At 42.5% G+C, this 20,131-nt stretch overlaps 1 protein-coding gene across 4 annotated transcripts in view; it reads right to left on the minus strand.

Annotated features, from left to right (window-relative positions):
• Positions 1-20,131, minus strand: part of LOC119978592 (chemokine-like protein TAFA-5) — a 616,915-nt gene that overhangs the window by 327,758 nt on the left and 269,026 nt on the right. The window lies entirely within an intron of this gene.

Here is a 20,131-nt window from a genome sequence, read left to right on the forward strand (position 1 = left end):
TTCACATTGTTCTGCATTGTATAGCATCATATTCTATTTATAAAAGATGTATTGCACTATTCATGACCATGAGATAAGCTTAGTTCTTCCAAAGCAGCCAAGCATATCATCTTTCAAAAGCTCACTTCACACACTGGAGATTGCTGTATCTGTGCTAATCAGGGTTTCTCAATGCATTTTGCGAAGTACACCACCCAGACCGTGAAACCCTCACATCGCTGGTAAATGATGCGGCCGTCCATCCAGATATTGGGTTGGCCGATATGATATTCACACCACAAAGTGGTTGTGTAGTGTTTAAATGGCCGAAGCAACTATTTAAGTTGTGGACTTTATGCATGGGATAGCAGGGCAGTGAGAGATGTTGTAGAATTCCAGCTGCATAAAGGTTGCCCTCTGAGGATAGCCGACAAGGGCAAAGCTACGGATCTGCTTTCTAATACCAAGCATCAACCTACAGACGCCACACGAGTGTTCCTTCATAGCAGGTGCCTCACTGCTGCAGTTCCAAAGCCTTTGTGCAAGTTTACCCTATGCAGCCTTAGTTGGGCACACTGCAGAATGGCACAAATACAATCAGCAACTTCATAGTTTAAAAAATTTTTTTTTTAGTGTACTCAATTAATTTTTTCCAATTAAGGGGCAATTTAGCATGGCCAATCCACTTAGCCTGCACATCTTTGGGTTGCAGGGGCGAAACCCACGCAAACACGAGGAGAATGTGCATGCAAACTCCAGATGGACAGTGTCCCAGAGCCGGGATTGAACCCGGGACCTCGGCGCTGTGAGGCAGCAGTGCTAACCACAGTGCCGCCGTGCTGCCGTTGCAACTTCATAGCTGAAGCTGCTGTCACATGGACATCTCAAAGGAGATTGAACAAGAAATCCTTGCAAGTTAACTTGGCCAAATGATGAAAAGTTAAAGTAAAGTTGGGAAAAAATAGTTGATCTAAATAAAGAGAAAAATAACAAAAAGTAACCTGATCGAATTTTGAAAAAAAGCATAAATCAGCATTGGTAAATGTCCAAGCAAATGATCGAAAGGTCATAGTTAATCATATTCTCGTAATATGATCCAAAACCAGACCCCAACAGTGGCTAGGATACTGGTCAGAAACCACAATAATTTATTTTAATTTTGTTAGACTGTGAAGAAAGGATGCCTCGCTCTGGGAGTGGTTTCACGCAAAATAGGGACTTGGTATATTACAGTATTAAAATATCTTTAACATTACATGAGAAAATAGCTTACACAGATCTCAATGCTAATCAATACAGTGACACAATAACCCTTAACTGCTATCTTTATTCCCACTCAAACAACAAAACCATCTCAGCTCCAAATCCACTTTTAAATACAATTAGCACTCAGGAATACTTGCTGTATAGGAATGCCTTGGATACTCCACTTTGACAAGTAAGCTTCAAATGAAGTTACTGTGAAAAGCCCCTAGTCGCCACATTCCGACGCCTGTTTGGGGAGGCTGGTACGGGAATTGAACCATGCTGCTGGCCTGCCTTGGTCTCCTTTCAAAGCCAGCGATTTAGCCCTGTGCTAAACCAGCCCCAATATAAACAAAAGTCCATTAGCCCAAACTTTTACAATGCTTTAATTGCACCTCTTGTAGCCACAAAACCGGGCTGCCTTGCAAACCAGGATTTTTAAAAACACCACTGCAACAGCAGTAGACAGACACACACTACCCATGGCTTTTAACCCTTACTGTACCAAATATATATAACACAATATATCTGAAATTCCTCACACAAGTAAAAAAAAGAGAAGGAATCAAGGACTCTGTGCGTGAATAAACTGAAATTCAATACTTAGAAAAGAAGCATAGTTCTTCCAGAATAGATAACAAAATAAAATAATCGCTGAATACAAAAATAGGATAATTTGAATAATTGAGTTGAAAAGTTTGAGTGTGAAAGAAAATTAAGAAACAAACATGAAGGGTAATGACATGTTTTTTCATAGACACATTAGGAATAAGAAGGTAATCAAGAGAGGATAGTTCCACTGTGAGATTAAGAAGGTAGGTTGTTGAGAGCAATAAGGAAACAACAGCAATGGGGTTTCAATATTTTTGTTAAGCAGCAGAGATGTGTGCTAGACTGTTACTGCAGGAAATTGACTATCGGAAGGTAAATGGTACTACAGACATTTCTCAAACATAAAGGATGGTAAAATTGCCTACAGCTGATCATTTCATAACAGAGGATCCTGAAAAAAGGCACTTGCTAGACACTTGAGGGAACAAGAACAACCTCCTTCTATTTCTGATACCTGCACTGATCTGTTGCAAATCAATTTCTCAATTTGCTGGACAAGATAGATTGCCATATGAGCCAAGTATCTGGTTAAGCGTGATTTCAAACCACAACAGTTTTCTTTTATATGACACTTTTCAGGTGCGGGAACATCACCCCTTTTGCAGAGGTGCGATCAGATAAGTAAACTGATACCAAGCTGATATTACAAATAGCTCTTATGATGTAATTTTAAAAAATTTGGGTTGGATTTTATTTGTCACGTGTCCCGAGGTACAGTGAGAAGTATTTTTCTGTGAGCAGCTCAACAGATCATTAAGTACACAAAAAGAAAAGAAAAGAAAATACATAATAGGGTTGTGCCCTCCTCTTCTGGATGTGTTCCCTGGGAACACATTTTTACCAGATGCAGCACCAGAACCTCATCCAAATAGTTGGTCTTTGTTTGTGTCAATAGATTGGTTGACCATGGCTAACCCAATTAACTGCTACCATGGGCCAGTGGTTGGAAACAGGTGCCTTTGCTCAATTGTTTCCTCAACGGCCTGCCTCACTGGAGATCTGTAATCACAGAGCAGATGTGGCAGCTCTTGGTCAATGCAGTTCCGCATTGTTCGTTTGCCACTTGGCAAGCAGAGGGGCTGGCAGTTAAAAGCCTTTTTTTAAATACAACTGGCCATTTGTCCCTTAAAACCTTTTCCTGATGCAGTCCCAGAATTTTTCTCCAGCTCCTTCTATTCCTTCCAGTTTCAGTTTTGCCCAATTTTGCAACAATTGCACCTGATCTGCTCCCAGGTTGTAGCTGCTGACACTGCCTCCAGTCCACAACCAGGAGGGTTTGGGGTTTTCCTTCCTCACAGGAGCCTGGGCATCACTCAGTACATTGGAGTTCAGGAACTCAGCGTCAAATCCATGTCAATTACTGGCACTTAATACGATGCTCCAATGCCAGCACTACCATATCTCCAGTGCAGGTTCATAACGTACACCAGCGTTGTGCACCCTACATCAGTTAATAACATTTTTCCTTCCCTCATGTGTCGAAGATGTCATTCTATGTTTGATACAAGTGATTACTGTATTTCAATGCATTGAATTTGCTCCACTTGGCATTTTTGCGCTCTGTCGAGCAGATTAAATAAGTGACAGATTGGCGACGATATTACTTGGTCTGGATCCGTGAGGCAGAAAAAGGTAGATATGAAAGCTGCCCTTGGCCGCTGCCTACTCAGTCTGATGATGCAAAGAAGGTAGAAAATTACAGGCTGCAGTTTTGTTTCTTTCATACTCTATGGATTGATGATACATTTTAAACGGATGCCACACAAGCTGCCCATCAATTTAAAGATTGAAAAATAAGCAAATTAGTTATAAATATAGAGGAGTCACTGAGATTCCAATGGATACTCTTAGTCTGACTATTCAATATCCTTCTTTTTGAGAAAGAGAAGAGCTTTGCAGAAGCTGAGTTTCAAGTCACGATTTCTCATGCCCAACCTCCCCCAGATGTGGACTGGCCTCCACATTGAATGCCTGTGGCTTCCAAGTGGACCTGCTTGAACTGATGTTTGGCACCTTAAACACACATATCAGAATCTCAGTACCCGTTGTAGGATCTCACTTAAAATCTGTTAGAAACCGGGCAGAGTTTGTCCTGTGCACAATCAGGATTGTCAGTGGCTTAACCAACCTGGGGCTGCTGCAGGTCACCCCCAAAATAAGGTAAGTGAACTTTATATAGTTCTGTTTTTGTGGAGCCAGGAAGGTCAGGGATGCCATGGAAGTATTGCAGGGTGCTACCAACCTGGGTTTGCCTCCAGCCAGTTTGCATTCCCTCCTGCCTCCAATACCGACCTGTCAAATTTTCTAAGGATCCAAATCGGCATGCGGCACTGGAATCCTCAATCTTTGTTCATGGCTCACCAATTTCACACAGGTGAGACCCAAAGGTGAGCAGGCTTTGAGCTGATGCTTTTCAGGCGTACATTCACAATATCTGTTCAGCGCCAGATTCAAATTTCTCTGCCATTACCCCGATTATCCTTATCAGTCAAGCAGGGTTTAGCTGAACGTGGCAGCAAATTGAGTCACTGGCCATTTGCTCTCTTGCAATCATTTAATAAGGTTAGTAAATGTTAAGATTAAAAATGTTAAGGGGCAGTACAGTGGTAGAGTGTAGTACTGCTAGCTCACAGCACCAGGGTCCGAGGTTCAATTCCGACATCGGGTGACTGTGTGGAGTTTGCACATTCTCCACGTGTCTGTGAGGGTTTCCTCCGGGTGCTCCCGTTTCCTCCCACAGTCCAAACATGTGCAGCTTAGGCGGATTGGCCATGATAAATTGCCCCTTAACTGTCCAAGATGTGCAGGCTAGGTGGATTGGCCATAATATGGTTTTTAATTTCGAGTGCGCAATTCATTTTTTCCAATTAAGGGACAATTTAGCATGGCCAATCCACCTACCCTGCACATTTTTCGGTTGTGGAGGCAAAACCCACGCGAACACAGGGAGAATGTACAAACTCCACTCGGACAGTGACCCAGAGTAGGGATCGAGCCTGGGACCTTGGCCACCTTGCTGCCCTGTGGATTGGCCATAATCAATGCAGTGGGTCATGGGGATAGGGTGGGAGAGTCGGTCTAGATAGAATGGTCCTTCTGATGATTGCTGCTGATTCCATGGGCCCAATGGCCTCCTTCTATGGGTTTTATGATGATTTATTTAATAAATACTGGGGTGTTGGGGCAGCCAAATTTGAAGGCATGATTTCTCGTGCCCAACCCCTCCCAAATATGGGTTGACCTCCACATTTAATGCCAGTGGCTTCTAAATGGTCCTGTCTGAACTGATATTGGGCTCTTGAATCATAGTTTGTCTGCAATATCATTACAACACAATAGCCTCTTAAGCAATAAATAAATAATATCATATATATATGTATATTATATATACATATATATATATCAGAGATATAATTGCAATTGGTCAGTAATAACTCAGTGCATATTTGTTGATAGCCTGTAGAATAATATTCCATTGTTCATACACTGTGCTGCGATTATTGTAAGAGTCCTTCCTGTTTATCCCCTTATTTCCCCTTTCTTTTATTTTGCTGTTATAATTTTGATCCAGTGTTGCCTAATGGATATGGATATTTGGGTCAAGCAGCAGAGAGAATGAGGAACTCAGAAGTTGCAGGAGAGAACACTCTGCTAGACTCTGCTAGTTTGAACAGGAGTTTCAGATGTTTCATCACCAGAGAGAGAGATGGGGTGGCAATCGGTCTGATTGATTGGCTGGTGGCCAATGAATTGGCCGAAAGGCCATATTCTGCCCCGTAACAGGTGGTGATTAAATTATATCCCAGTGGGATGGTTTTCAGAGACCTGAGGGAGCAATTGAGTCCTGGACACAGAAAGACAAGGACCTGCTTTCTCTCCCTCTCCAGAAAGACTGTGAGTGCTGTATTCCTGAAGCTGCAGAGAACCTGATGAATGATTCTACAGGGGAACCATTACAGGCTGTAAGCAAAGACCAGCACTCTCTCTCCCTCTGTAGAAAGGTTGTGAGTGCTGTTTTCCTCAAACAACAGAAGTCTGAATGAATCTACAGTAAAAACCTCAAATTGAAAGCAACGTCTGAAGTGGAGTAAAGTGCTGGAAACACGCATTTGAAACAAAGGCTCTTTTTCTCTTTTACTAATTTTTTCAAACCCCTTTCTTCCCGTATTTGTTTGTCTGTCTCATGTGTGTGTGTGTATATAGAGGGTGGAAGGGGGCAATATAAAGTGGGGAATTAGGAATTAGATAATAGTTAGGTAAAGCTAAAGTCTCCATCGTCTCAGATGACCCTAGGCTGTTTTTCCCTTTGAGGGGGAGAGCTGACTGGTGGCGATTGAACCTGAGGATCACCACACCTCAGCCAAGGGGCAAGGTTGACAAAATCAATTCATGAGTACCCTCAGCTGGTACGGAATTGAACCTGCGCTGCTGGCCTTGCACTGCATCACGAGCTAACTGTCTAGCCAAGTGAGCCAAACCGGCCCCCAGATGATAGTTAACCAGTTGTTTTGCTGCATATTTCACCATAATTCTTGTCCTAAATATACCGTAATTGTGTTGAAACTTACAAGCCTAGTGACTGTAATTATTGGGCAGCCAAGGGCCAAAGACTTTGAGTATTCTTCTAAGAATTAATGGGCAATTCACTTGTGTTATAACTCTGGGTCAAGTGGGGCATGAATTGATTGCGCACCAGCCCAGGTGTTGTAGCCTTATACTTAAATTATATGACTACACAATTTACAGGAATTATCTTTTAACTGTATTGGTTTTATAGGATTAGAGCATGATTAACATGAAAATTATTAGCCTAAACTTTTCCAAACCATTGCCTAATTAGGTGACGTGGCTTCGATCATAAGCAAATATCGAACAATATGTTGAAATATGAATTTAACATCCACATTATTAAATATAGAATAATAGCAACAGTATGCATTTGTGACAATTATTGTTACGAATGAGCAAATCTTGTGTTTTGGTTGAACACCTTAGCTTCTGGGTCCCTTGTTAATATAGTGCAGGATATCTTTATTGTGTCATACATACCTCAAAAACTTATAGTATCAATAGTTGCTACTATATCTATGCAAAAGTAACCGAAGCAGAAAAAGTGAACACAAGCCAGTACGTTGTATACTCCAAAAAGTTTAACCATCATCACAATTAACCCTTCTTCACAATATCTCCCTATCAATAGCATTCAACTCTTTTCGCAGCATTCCAAGTCATGCACCATCTACCATATGAGCTCCTAAATTAAACACCGCTCATTTCTGCCAGCATGTGTCACACTATGGATTTTAACTTACTTTTTTATGATGTTAATCAGTACATCCTGGTAGCAGGAAAGCTGCAATTGCTAATAGTTTTGGAATTTGTAGAATGCCTGACTAATATTAATTAGCAATACCAATAGAGGAAAGATAGAAGTAGAATGGCAAAAAAAAGAGCAGGGACATAGGACACAGCAAGGAAAATAATTTAAACATTTTTAATAAAAAGTTGATGTTACTCTGCATGGGAAGTGTGAGTGGTCACACATAGATGTAGTGTGTGTGCGTGAACTCAGTCAACACAATATTGCCAAAATTTACATCTTGCTGGCAAGGTAGAATTAAATTATTGCATATTTCTAGCTCTCCTCATTGATTCTCATGTAAATTTATGGTAGTCTTCATATCAGCAATCAATAGCAATAAGATCTAACAGGCGGTTTTCCATATTAGGTAATTAATATTGCACATAATAGGGTAGATTTTCATCCATTCCCCATCACTGGGTGTATGTCAGTGTACACCTTTGATGCGCTGTGTATGTTCGGGGAGAGGAGTTATCAGATTTCCTAGCCCAAGCCATTTGCAACAAAGTAGGTCAACTCCTGACTGAATCAAGTGCTGGAAAGTTAATCCGTAGAATCCCTATAGTGTAGGAGACAGGAATGTAGCTATAACCAACAGGTGCCAAGCCCTCAAGATCAGCCGAGAGCAGATCCAATGATATAAGATTGGAAAACCTTAGGAACTCTGGGGAAATGCAGTGGAAGCTGAAAATTGGTGCAATAGTAACAAACTTTGATTGTCACAAGTATGAAATTACTGTGAAAAGCCCCCAGTAGCCATATTCTGGCACCTGCTCGGATGAGCTGGTACAGGAATTGAACCCGTGCTGCTGGCTACCTTCTGCATCACAAACCAGCTGTCTAGCCCACTGAGCTAAACAAGCTCAATGGAGCCTCTGCCCCTTTCCCTCACTGCATCTGGGAGCTAGCCAAACCGTAGCCACAGAAGAAAGAGATAAATCGCCTTTGATGCATCCTATTAAGTCTCATGATAGAGGCAGATCACAGGAATACGTTACTTTCCCAGAAATTGGGAAATGCCAATGAATAAAATGAAATCCTTTCCACGGTCTCTATCCACATTTCTGCCCAACAATTTGAAAATATCATAGATTATCATAGAATTTACAGTGCAGAAGGCCATTCGGCCCATCGAGTCTGCACTGGCTCTTGGAAAGAGCATCCTACCCAAGGTCAACACCTCCACCCTCCCCCCATAACCCAGTAACCCCACCCAACACAATTTTGGACACTAAGGGCAATTTATCATGGCCAATCCACCTAACCTGCACATCTTTGGACTGTGGGAGGAAACCGGAGCACCCGGAGGAAACCCACGCACACACGGGGAGGATGTGCGGACTCCACACAGCCAGTGACCCAAACCGGAATCGAACCTGGGACCCTGGAGCTGTGAAGCAATTGTGCTATCCGTCTCGGTTTCCGAACAGCCCCTTCAAGCACAACTAAGTTTGGTAATTCAGTGGGCATTTGAGCATTCGATTTTCAATGTTTAATTTTTTATTTACTATTCCTTTCCATGTACTGCTTAGATTTTGTTCGGATTTTGCCAATGAACAGATGTAAGCAGGTTTGTAGCAGTTGAACTTTATAAAGCCAAATGAACATTCACATGATTGCACATTGCAATTGTGAAAATGTATACCAGATCTAACTACAAGCAGATCAGTCATATGCTTGGTAGCAAATATGCATTTAATTGTATACTATTGCATTAATATTTAAAGATGTTTCAAAGATAATAGCAGATTTTTTATTCGTCATTAACAGCGTTCCATCAAGAGTAGCCTGCAACAACAATATATTTATAATAAAACTAATTATCAGAGATGAATGGTGTTCTTTTATTCATAGGAGGAACATATATTTTATTCAGCTCACAAAGTCAATAAAGGACATTTTGTTTATTTCATAATAAAAATATTACTTGTGTTTTTTTCCCCTGAATGAACATAGTTCATGCAATCAAGCATTTGGCTAAGGTCAAGCATTAAATCAAGCCCGCGAAGAGGTGCAATGCCTTTTCTTGTCAGCTTGGATCATGTATGTCTCTCTTGTAGAGACCAATGAATTGGATTCAATTTGAATTTGATATGTTTTTTGGAGCAAGCAATGAGCTGGATTAAGGGCTTGCCCTGTCCACTCTGTGCATTTTCTTTGTAACTGTAAGAATAGAATAAAAACAGTCTGCAGGTTGTTACATCAGCTGAGCAACACAGTTTCCTCCAATGCATGATACAAAGTGCCTGTTATTATGGAGTGGATTACCTAGTAGACAAACTGAGATATAATGAACCTATTGATGGCAGCCAACTGGAACTATACATTGAGACTGTCTGGAACAATGGTTTCATAATTGGGGGTATAAGGTGATCTGTATTCTACAGGCATGTTTTAATTGAACACTAGAGAGCTTCCTGATGGGCACAAGCATATTATAGTAATTATACCCCAGAGTCGGCTCTTATATTAAATGTCCCAGAGAGTCTGAAACAAAATCACTTGTTAGGTTATAAGCGTTTATTTAAACGTTTATTGAACATAATACAAGATGTAATCCGGGCCTCAGTTTGTGCCTGAGTTTTGTTTGGGGTTAGGGTGGGAAGAAAGTATCAACTTGAAAACTATTCTTCAAGAACATCCAATCAGAGAAATTACTCATTCAATTTCCTATTTGTGCTGTTTGTCGTTTTGATTTGCATTAAATTTCGGACACCAAAGGAAAAATTATGCTGTGTTAAAATCAACAGATGTATTTACGAGGCTGGATTTTACTCTGGAGGCTGAAATCCGACTGCCCGGGCTGAAAAACGGGAGATGACTCCCAATCAGAGAGCTGGCAGTTCAGCAGCCTCATCAACGCCCCCATTACTGGTGGCCAGTTCTGAGACTGCAGCTAAAGGATGAGGACGTATCGATGGTTGGGCGCTTTTGAATAAAGGTGAAGTGATGTCTGAAGAAAGCAGCAGGGTGGTCACAGAAGGTAGGGGGAACTGTTGCCCTGAGGGGGGAGCTCCAATCAGGTACAATCCCATCAAGCTTGCAGGCAGGCCACCAGGGTACAACTGGAAGCAGGGCCGGTGCTAGGAATTGCGGGCCCAATTAGAAAAGTGATGGCGTGGCCCCTACTCTACAAAAGTAAAAATTTATGTATGTTTACATTTCGTGTAGTATGCTCGTCTTTAACCAAAAAAAAACATTAAATGCTTGATATACTAAAATTTTGAAACTTACTTACCCGGGCGGAAGGATTTGGCGGCGCAGGGCTGAAGGATTTGTCGACGGTAATGCGGTGCGTTCCCCAAAAGTAAAAACTACCCTATAGTTCCTCTTAGAATACAGAAAAGGCTTCAAACGGTAACTCTGTCACTGCTGGCGCGGGGCCCCCTTAAGGTGCGGGGCCCAATTTGATGAAATTGGTCAAATAGGCTTAAAACTGGCCCTGACTGGAAGCCTCACCAGCTGGATAATGCCTCTGAGTGACCATAATTGGTTACTTGAGGGTGACAGCAACCTTGATCAGCAGGAGTCAGAAAGGCAACACGCTCTCCAGCACCCCCCCCCCCCCCCCCACCTCCCCCCCCCTCTTTACCATTCCACCCGATTATACATCCTTCACCCCTAACACCTCCCAGCCTGCTCCCTGGGGGAAGAGGGAGAGGAAGAAGGGGCATTAAATTTCGCCCAAGGACTGCTGCTAGTGTTTATCTAATCACAAGAATCTCCTTTTCAAAATGGTACTTTGATAAAATGTATAAATTTAACAGGATTGTCTGATTGTTTCAAAATTTGAAAACGAAAGCCAGAAAGAGACAGTGAAAGCAATTATGCTATCTATTTGTAAACTTGAAATTTTACCTGAAATATGAGATGCAAAGATTGCAATACACTTGATGAATCTCAGAAACATTTTTCCCAGCTGGTCTACTGGAACATTGTTAATGACCACAAATATTGAAAGCATATTTAACATGACATGCAGTTAAAATCAATTGTTGTCAAATATCTATTCCATTAGTTAGCAGCTATAACCACTATACTTAACAGAAGTACAAACCACCTGTATATTATATCAAAATAATGATCACTTGATTAGCCTTTGCTAATCTGTGCATAGTTGAATTAATGAAAGGGAAGGAATCTACCCCATTGCATGAAGTGAGGGAGCAGGCATGAAGAAATGTTGTTCCCACTGGTTGCAAAGATGAATTTTTGCACCACACCGGCCGCTTCCCATCTCATTAATTATGCACGCATGGAAAACACATCGGATTTTGGGTGGGCAATCTCAGATTCACCTGTACCACCATGACCTCACCGCTTACTCCCTCTAGCCGTTATAGTTAAACAGTAGCAGCGCACAGCCTTCTCAATGCTCGCAGCTCAGAACAGCTTCACTGAAGACATGGCCCCGAACGTTAAGGGAACGTCAGCCCCCAGGTTCAGTGATGACTTCATGGAAACACCTTCTGGATGCCGTGCATGCCCGCCACAATATCCTGAACCCCAGCTCTGGCTGCAGAACGCCCACTAACCTCCGGCTTGGGAGGCAGTGGTGGCCCATAAGAGGCCAGCCAGTCAGTGTCAAAAGAGGAAGAACAATATCATCCATGCCATAGAATCCCTACAGTGTAGCAGAAGGTTATTGGGCCCCTCAAGTCTGCACTGACTCTCTGAAAGATCACCGTACCTCGGCCCAATCCCAACTGCAGTGCTAACCACTGCGCCACCATGCTTCCTTCCAGGCCGCCCAAGCTAAGTCAATTATTTCATCACTCTTAACTCACACACTTACAAACCCATCACACATTCACAGGGACCTCACAGTGGGCTAAACAGCTGGCTTGTAATGCAGAACAATGCCAGCAGTGCGGGTTCAATTCCCGTACCGGCCTCCCCGAACAGGCGCAGGAATGTGACGACTAGGGGGTTTTCACAGTAACTTCATTGAAGCCTACTCGTGACAATAAGTGCTTATTATTATTATTATTATTGTCATTATTTCACTCACTGCCAGTTCAATGGACATCGCCACTCACTACCCACACATGCCAGGATTCCTCATCACCTGCCCAAGCATGTGTCTTGCTCACACTCTCTTATTACAATCCCAGTCTAGACACCAAACGTAACTGGGATACTGGACCGAAACCCCAACACTTGATTTCACTTTTGTAAGACCAAGCGGATGGAATACTTTGCTCCAGGAGTGATTACACAAAGAAATAGGGATTCGTAAATTTAAACAAAAATTCATTATGAAAATATTAAACTCGTTAACCTCACACCTGAAAATAGCTTACAATTACCCCTTAAACAATACTACTAAATACAGTAAATATAATATCCTTAATTACTATCCCAATTCCCAATGAAACAACGATGTGGAGATGCCAGCGTTGGACTGGGGTGGGCACAGTAAGAAGTCTTACAAACCAGGTAAAAGTCCAACAGGTTTGTTTCGAATCACTAGCTTTCGGAGAGCAGCTCCTTCATTAGGTCACTTGATGAAGGAGCTGCACTCTGAAAGCTAGTGATTCGAATTAGACAGCAAGAAAGGAAAATATGCAACTCTCAATCCAGCCCACATCCCAATGACACAGATTAATAATTGTTGTCCAGAACGCATTTGGCTCCAGTTAGAACCCCTACAAACTCTGGCTGGATGTCTTACAAAAGCTGTTTAAACTGGTTTGCTCAGCTTTCCCCTTGTCCTCAGACAAGTTTACTCTGCTTTAAATACTGCTATTTTTTAAACTATTATACTGTGTGAGCAAAATACTTTACTTGTGGCCAGATTAGACTCAACTGAAAAAGCTTTCTCAGAATGTTTGAATACCTTATCTCCACCACCCAGCAATGACATCATCACCCCAATCTGAAAACATAGTAACATCCAGGCTAAAAACACATTAACTTCCCAGTGACCTCCCCTAATCAAATAACATTGCATTAGCCCATGCTGAAAACATATTGCACTGGTCAATTTCACCGCAGAATCATAAAGATTTTCTGGTCTTGCAAAACAAACATGACTATTGCAGTCAAACACAGTCTAACCCCAGGCTTTTAACCCCTAAAGTGTCAAATGTATATAATCCAATATATCCTGCATTCGTCATACCTCCCCCTTAACAAAAGCCCCAGCAATATAAAGTGATGGCTTCATTTTTCCAAAGCATTTTGACTCTAAACATTTCTCATGATTAAACACAATTTATACTCTACAAGATACATATATATATAATTTTACATTTTAAACATGCACACGTACACATGAGTATAATCCCTTTCAGTCTTCTTACAAGTCACAGTCATGATAAGGCTTCGACAATAACATTTTGTTTTCCTGCCACTTGTAGAATTTTTAATTTAAACTGTTGTAACGATAAACTCCATCGGAACAGTCATGCAATTTGATTTTTAAGCTTGTCCAAAATCTTTAATGGATTATGGTCTGCACACAATTGTCTCCGATGAATTGTTACCAACATAAATGTCCAAATGTATCCTTCTCAATGGTTGAATATTTCTTTTGACGAGTATTTAGTTTCCGAGAAAAATAACCGATAGGTCTTTCGATGCTTTTGTTGTCTTCCTGCAGCAGTACAGCACCAGCAACCACATCACTCACATCAATTGCCACTTTAAATGGCTTGGCAAAATTAGATGTGATCAACACTGGTGTGGCAGTTAAGACAGTCTTCAGATTATCTAATGCCTCCTGACATTCCAACGTCCACTGAAAGTTCTTGCACTTTTTCTGAAGTTCAGTCGGTGGAGCAGCCACGCTGCTGAATTTGGCGTTTATTTCCAGTAGAAACCACTCATGCCCAGAACTATCAGAATTTCTCTCCTAGTCGATGGTATTGGAAACTCTCCAATAGCTTTCGTCTTCACATTCGGTGGCTCCATCCGACCATATTCAATTGTGTGGCCTAAGAATGTGACTTGAGCTTTCGCAAATTCACTTTTAGCCAAATTTACCACCGATTCAGCTTCTTGTAACCAACTGAATAATTTTTGGAACTGTTCCAAATGCTTTTTGCACATTTGACTGAACACCGCCAAATTGTCAATGTACCATGCACAATTGTTGAGTCCAGAAATGACCTTGTTGGTTAATCTTTGGGATGATGCAGGCGCATTCTTCATTCCAAATGGAATGACTTTAAATTGATACAGATCATTTGGCATTACAAAAGTCAAAACCACCTATTGATACTTGCCAATATCCTTTAAGTAAGTCAAGTTTGGTAATAACGTTTGCTTGTTCCACCTTTTCAACACAGTCTTCAAAGCAAGGAATAGGATGCAAATCTGAATTCGTAACTGCATTGACCTTTCACACAATTGTTGCGTTCCATCCGGTTCTGGTGCCATGACAATCAGTGAGCACCCAATCTGACACTCACTTTGATGAAATCATCCTTACGCATGCTATCAATCTCCTTTTGTACCTGTGCTAAAGTTAGTGGATTGAGCCTGTATGGATGTTGTTTGATGGGTATAGCATTTCCTACATTTACATCATGAAAATTACTTTCGCACTTCCCAATTTATTCCCACATAGAGCCTAATTACTTTTGCACTTCCCAATTTATTCCCACATACAGCTCTATGTGATGGTAATAACTCTTCTCAGTCATTTTGATTTTCCTCCAGAAGGTAACTCAACAATTTATCCCAATTTCTTAATACTTTCTCACAATCCAAATTAATTTGCGAAATGTCAAATTCAGAATCACCTGGATTTATCTCTTCTCCCTATGTTACAACTAACACCTCCTCCTTCTTTCCTCCTCTATCAAAATATATTTTGAGCATATTAACAGGACACACTCTGTGAGTTTTCCTTCTGTCTTGCATTCTTATCAAATAATTCACTTCACTCAATTTCCTTTCAATTTGATAAAGCCCACCAAATCTTTCAGGAATAGTTCATCTACCATTGGTAACAGTACTGGCATTTTCTTCCCACCAGCAAAACAACATTTTTTGATATTTTATCCATCTCTTCTTTCACTGCATGTTGTGACAATTTTAAATTATTCATAGCCAATTTACCAGCTTTGGTTAATCTCTCCCTAATGTTTGGCACATAGTTGAGCAACGTAGTCTCCTAACGCTGACTCACCAATTTTCTCTGCACTTTTGGCAAATGTAACTGGATTGCATCATCTCTACCTTCCTCACCCTTTTAGATAGGCTTAACTGCGGCTTCTCCACCAAACACAAACGTCTTGTTTTAGTCCCCCTTTGTCAACCACCCTGAGTAATCTCTTCCACACGCAGGAAATTGTTTGCAACTGGAAGAGTCATCTCCAGTCACTTCCTGTTTAAACTTCAAAACCTGAAAGAATGCAATTGTTCAACACACACACGCTGTCTTTAAGTTTAATAACACCAAGCCAAACAAGGAATTATACTTACGATCCTAGATGAGCCCCTTATTTTATTATTATAGAATTTACAGTACAGAAGAGGCCATTTGGCCCATCGAGTCTGCAGTGGCCCTTGGAAAGAGGACCCCACTTAAGCCCACCCCATCCCCGTAACCCTACTTGACCTCTTTTTGACAGTAAGGACAATTTATCATGGATAATAAACCTAACCTATACATCTTTGGACTGTGGGAGCAAACCTGAGTACCCGGAGGAAACCCACGCAAACACAGGGAGATCGTGCAGACTCCGCACAGACAGTGACCCAAGCCGGGAATCGAACCTGGGACCCTGCAGCTGTGAAGCAACTGTGCTAACCACTGTACTACCGCGAGCAGACCCCAACAGTAGCTGGGAGACTGGACTGAAAACCCAATATTTTATTTTAGTTTTGTAAGATTGTGTGGAAAGAATACTTCGCTCCAGGAGTGATTGCATAAAGGGATAGAGATTTTATTATTAAAACAAAATTAAACTCTTTAACATCACACCTGAAAATAGCTTACAATTACCCTTTAAACGATTCTACTAAATGCAGATAATACAATACTCTTAATTACTATCTCTATTCCCAATTAACCAAGAAAGAAAACAAAATACAGCTCTCAATCCATCCTACATTCCAATGGCGCAGATTAATATTTGCTTTCCAGAACAGATTTGGCTCTTGTTAAAACCCCTGCAGACTCTAGTTGGATGTCTTCAAATAGCTGATTCAGCTGGTGTGTTTCCACTTGTCCTCAGACAAGTTTGCTCTGGTCTAAATACTATTATTCATTTTTTAACTATCGTACTGTGAGAGGAAAATATTTTACTTGTGACAAGATTAGAACTCAACTCAAAATGTGTTCTCAAAATGTTTGAATACCTTATCACCACTGAGCAAGGAGATCATCTCCTCAAGCTGAAAACACATTAACTCCACAGGGACTGCTCCTAGTCAAGCAACATTGCATTAGACCAGAATGAAAACACATTACTCTGGTCAATTTCACCTCTTGCTCCTAAAAGCTTTTTGGTCAGAAAAAACAAGATTCATTTTAAAAACATGATTACTGCAGTAAAATATACTCTAACCCCAGTCTTTAAACCCTTAAATTTCCAAATGTTTACAATCCAATATACCTAAGATTCTGCACTTGTCACACTCATCTGTTTGTCAGACTCACCGAATAAAAAGGAGGATGGGGTGAGGGTTTGGTGCAGAATCTACGATCCTCACTCCCTTTCAGAATTGCACCATAGAACTCACTGGAGAAGGTGTGGAACAGGCAGCACTGGTGAGGTTATCAGCAAACATCCCTCAGTCAGTGCTGCTGTGAATGCACCATTATGTTCTTTAGTCAGCTGCCATGTACTAATCATCTCTACTTCCTTTGATAACCACCTCTGTCAAGCGTCTGAAGCCCTCAGCTCCAGTCCCGAGGACACCTCCAATGAGGAACCTGAGGATAGCACATCTGAAGATCTGTCACAGCGCTCAACCACACCCACCCTCCCCCACTGCAGAAACGCACCCCTCAGTGTGATCTAGTTCTAGAGCCGGATCGGGGTCATAATATGGTGAGCACAGCGCACGATCTGGTCCACAGCTGATGGTGGCAGAGACATCCGGAATCATCAGCATTCAGTGGACTTCTGGAGTCCACGATTCTGCAGAGGAAAAGCCACCGGACTCGGTCCTAAATCAGTTGCTGGAGCTGTAGCAACAATCACGGGATCATCAGGAAAGGATGTCAGCTTCATTCCTCAGATGGCAACAGACAATGGAGTACATCCGTCTTCAGTCTGAAGTGATAGCGCTGGCATGCAAATGCACCAAGGTCAACACTGGAAGGTTGGCCACTGACATGGAAACTTTGGTCCAGGACATTGGTCCTGCACTGTTGTAAGAGCTCCACTCCATCTCTATAGCCTTGGTGGCATTCATCAGTGGCCATGTGGGAGGGTGGTGGGACACCTTAATCTCACTCCAGCTGCCCCTTCTCCTCAAGGAGTTATCCAGGGGCCTTTGGACACCCACAGGGAGGAGGACCACCAGCTGGACACGTCAGGGCCATCCAAACAGGTGATTCTGGGACTCTCCCGCAGATTCCAACCCACTCTTTCTGTGATTGCATCACCTCCAGTTCCACAGGACGAGGAGAGTTCACCTGTCCCACAACAGGGCACCAAAACCAGGCCGGGGCCGTCCATGTTTTGGGCCCCCAGATTATGCCTGTCAAGGTTATCATAGACAACCGAATGTGACAGTCAGCAGGCTGTCTCCATCTCAACTGTGGATGTCAGGGAAGCACCAAGACCAGCGGGAGGTAGGTTAAAAAGATTTACCAACACTTTGGTGGCAGGGGTGTTCACAATATGCATATTATGGATATCAGAGATTTGTTCTGGCATGGAGGAGGGTCATGTACCATGCAACACCATGTTCACTTGGTCTCTTAGCAACATTTTCATACAGATAAAAAATGTGAATTCTGTAGACCCTGGGCCTTCGCGCAATTTCTCTGTGAACCTCATCCCCTGTGTCCAGAGAAGGCCCTTGGTCCTGAGGATTTGGTCCTTATTTTGGCAATCTCGGTGCCTCTGATGCAATCTTCTCCCTCTCCTCTCTTGGCTGTATATGACAATGCAGACAATGATAAATCCAGGCTCCATCATCCTGATGGTCTCCTCTCTGCAGCATCAATGAGAAACATACAAATGTTGGCGTTGGTTTCCAAAGATCTCCTTTCTGTCAATGACTCATCAATGAATGGGGGCTCAGGGATTTGGTTCCTGTGTTGGATTTTACTTGACCCTGAAATGATGGACACACCGGAGTGCATATAAAGGTTCCGCCCTCACTGCCCCAACACATCAACAGGCAATGGCATTGCTTTTACCAGGTGATTGAATGTGCTGCTTTCAGCCCAAACACAGCGACCTTCACTGCACTCTAATATCACACTCTTGAGAATAAACATGAGACTACATGTTCATTCAGAAAATTAGGCATTTGAGGAGGACCTGAGGCTTCTCTTCTGTGAACCTCCCAACACCAATTTTCTGACAGACTTCTGAAGCTTGTCCTGTAACTCAATTGCTCTGGAATTTGTTATTACTCTGGGGAATATCCACACTGCAGGCAAAGGGTCAAAACAAGGAGGCCAATTTGTGACACTTTGCGGGGTTAGTGTGCGAGAATGTGTATCATAACTTCACTTTCCTGATTACCTGCATTGTTATTGAAAGGCTCCTAACATGTCTCAGCTGTGCCTCTCTGCTCATTTGGGAATGCATAGTTCAGTTGCGTAGCAATATAATCAGCACCGCAGTGCATGTCCCTGCCTTCCAATCCATACACACAGCCCTCACCAGCAAAGCTTCTCATTTTATTTCTGAACTGTGTCATTGCTAGAACTTGGAAGAACTCTCACTGCCAGACCAACTTGCACCTTTCCTGTGAAAAACCACTCCCATCATCCCAGGTTTCCCTCCCTCACACACCTCTCAATCTGCCTCCTGTATTCCTCGATTCCATTATGTTTGTGGTGCATGTCTGATTTACCACTCTGAATATTTTGAAGTGGATGTGCCCCCTTTGGACCTCATTCCTCCTAATATTGAGGCTACTGGAACAGTTAAACACATTTATCCCCCCCCCCCCCCCACACACACACACACACACACACATATCCTCAGATATCGCCATTTGCCTCATTTGTAGGCCGCAGATGACTGAGTGCGCCAGCTGAGGCCTAGTACGATGCCAGAAACCTCACGGGCTGAGGCGCCTGATGTCACGACCAAGCCCTGCAAACAATATGGTGAACACGACAACCTGTCCTGACATGCCCTCCCCGCCTGGGACTGGGACAAGGACAGACTTTGCAAGTTCAACAATGTAAATTGCAGTGCTCCTTCACTCAGTGTTCCTACCTTTCTGGCCTCAAGTGGCTTATGTCAATTTTTTATATTCTCTCTCACCATCCTACCATTGAGGATGCTAAGATCCTAGCATGTGTCTTGAGTGCAACCTTCCCCACTTTAACTCCCCCCTCCTCCCCCGACCTCCAGTACAGCACTCCCCCTTCTCCTGCCGGAGGCCACTTGACACCTTACCCCAGTACAAACCCAACCCTGAAGCCCTTGAAAAGCCAGCCCTACCTTACCACTGGTCTAGTATGTGAAAACTGTGAGACTCCCCTGAAAATGATGTGTTTCTGCCTGCGAAGCCTGGCACCGATCCCGATGAGTTCTGTGTGATATGAGGAAGGCAAACTAACCTCAAAGCCACAGGCGAAGTACAGGCTGCTAGCTGCATGTTGCTTGTGTACCATTCTGAAACAACCTGTTCTAATTCCATGCCAAAGTGCCTGGATGATCCAGCTTGGGAGGATGATTCTGGTGAGAGGTCTTATAATGAGATGCAAATATATAAAAATTTAATTCCCGATATGCCACAGGGCATATTGCAGCCCACCATTGGTGATTGGATTGGACAAAC

This window comes from Scyliorhinus canicula, chromosome 15 (assembly GCF_902713615.1).
Source record: "Scyliorhinus canicula chromosome 15, sScyCan1.1, whole genome shotgun sequence".
Lineage (NCBI taxonomy): Eukaryota > Metazoa > Chordata > Chondrichthyes > Carcharhiniformes > Scyliorhinidae > Scyliorhinus > Scyliorhinus canicula.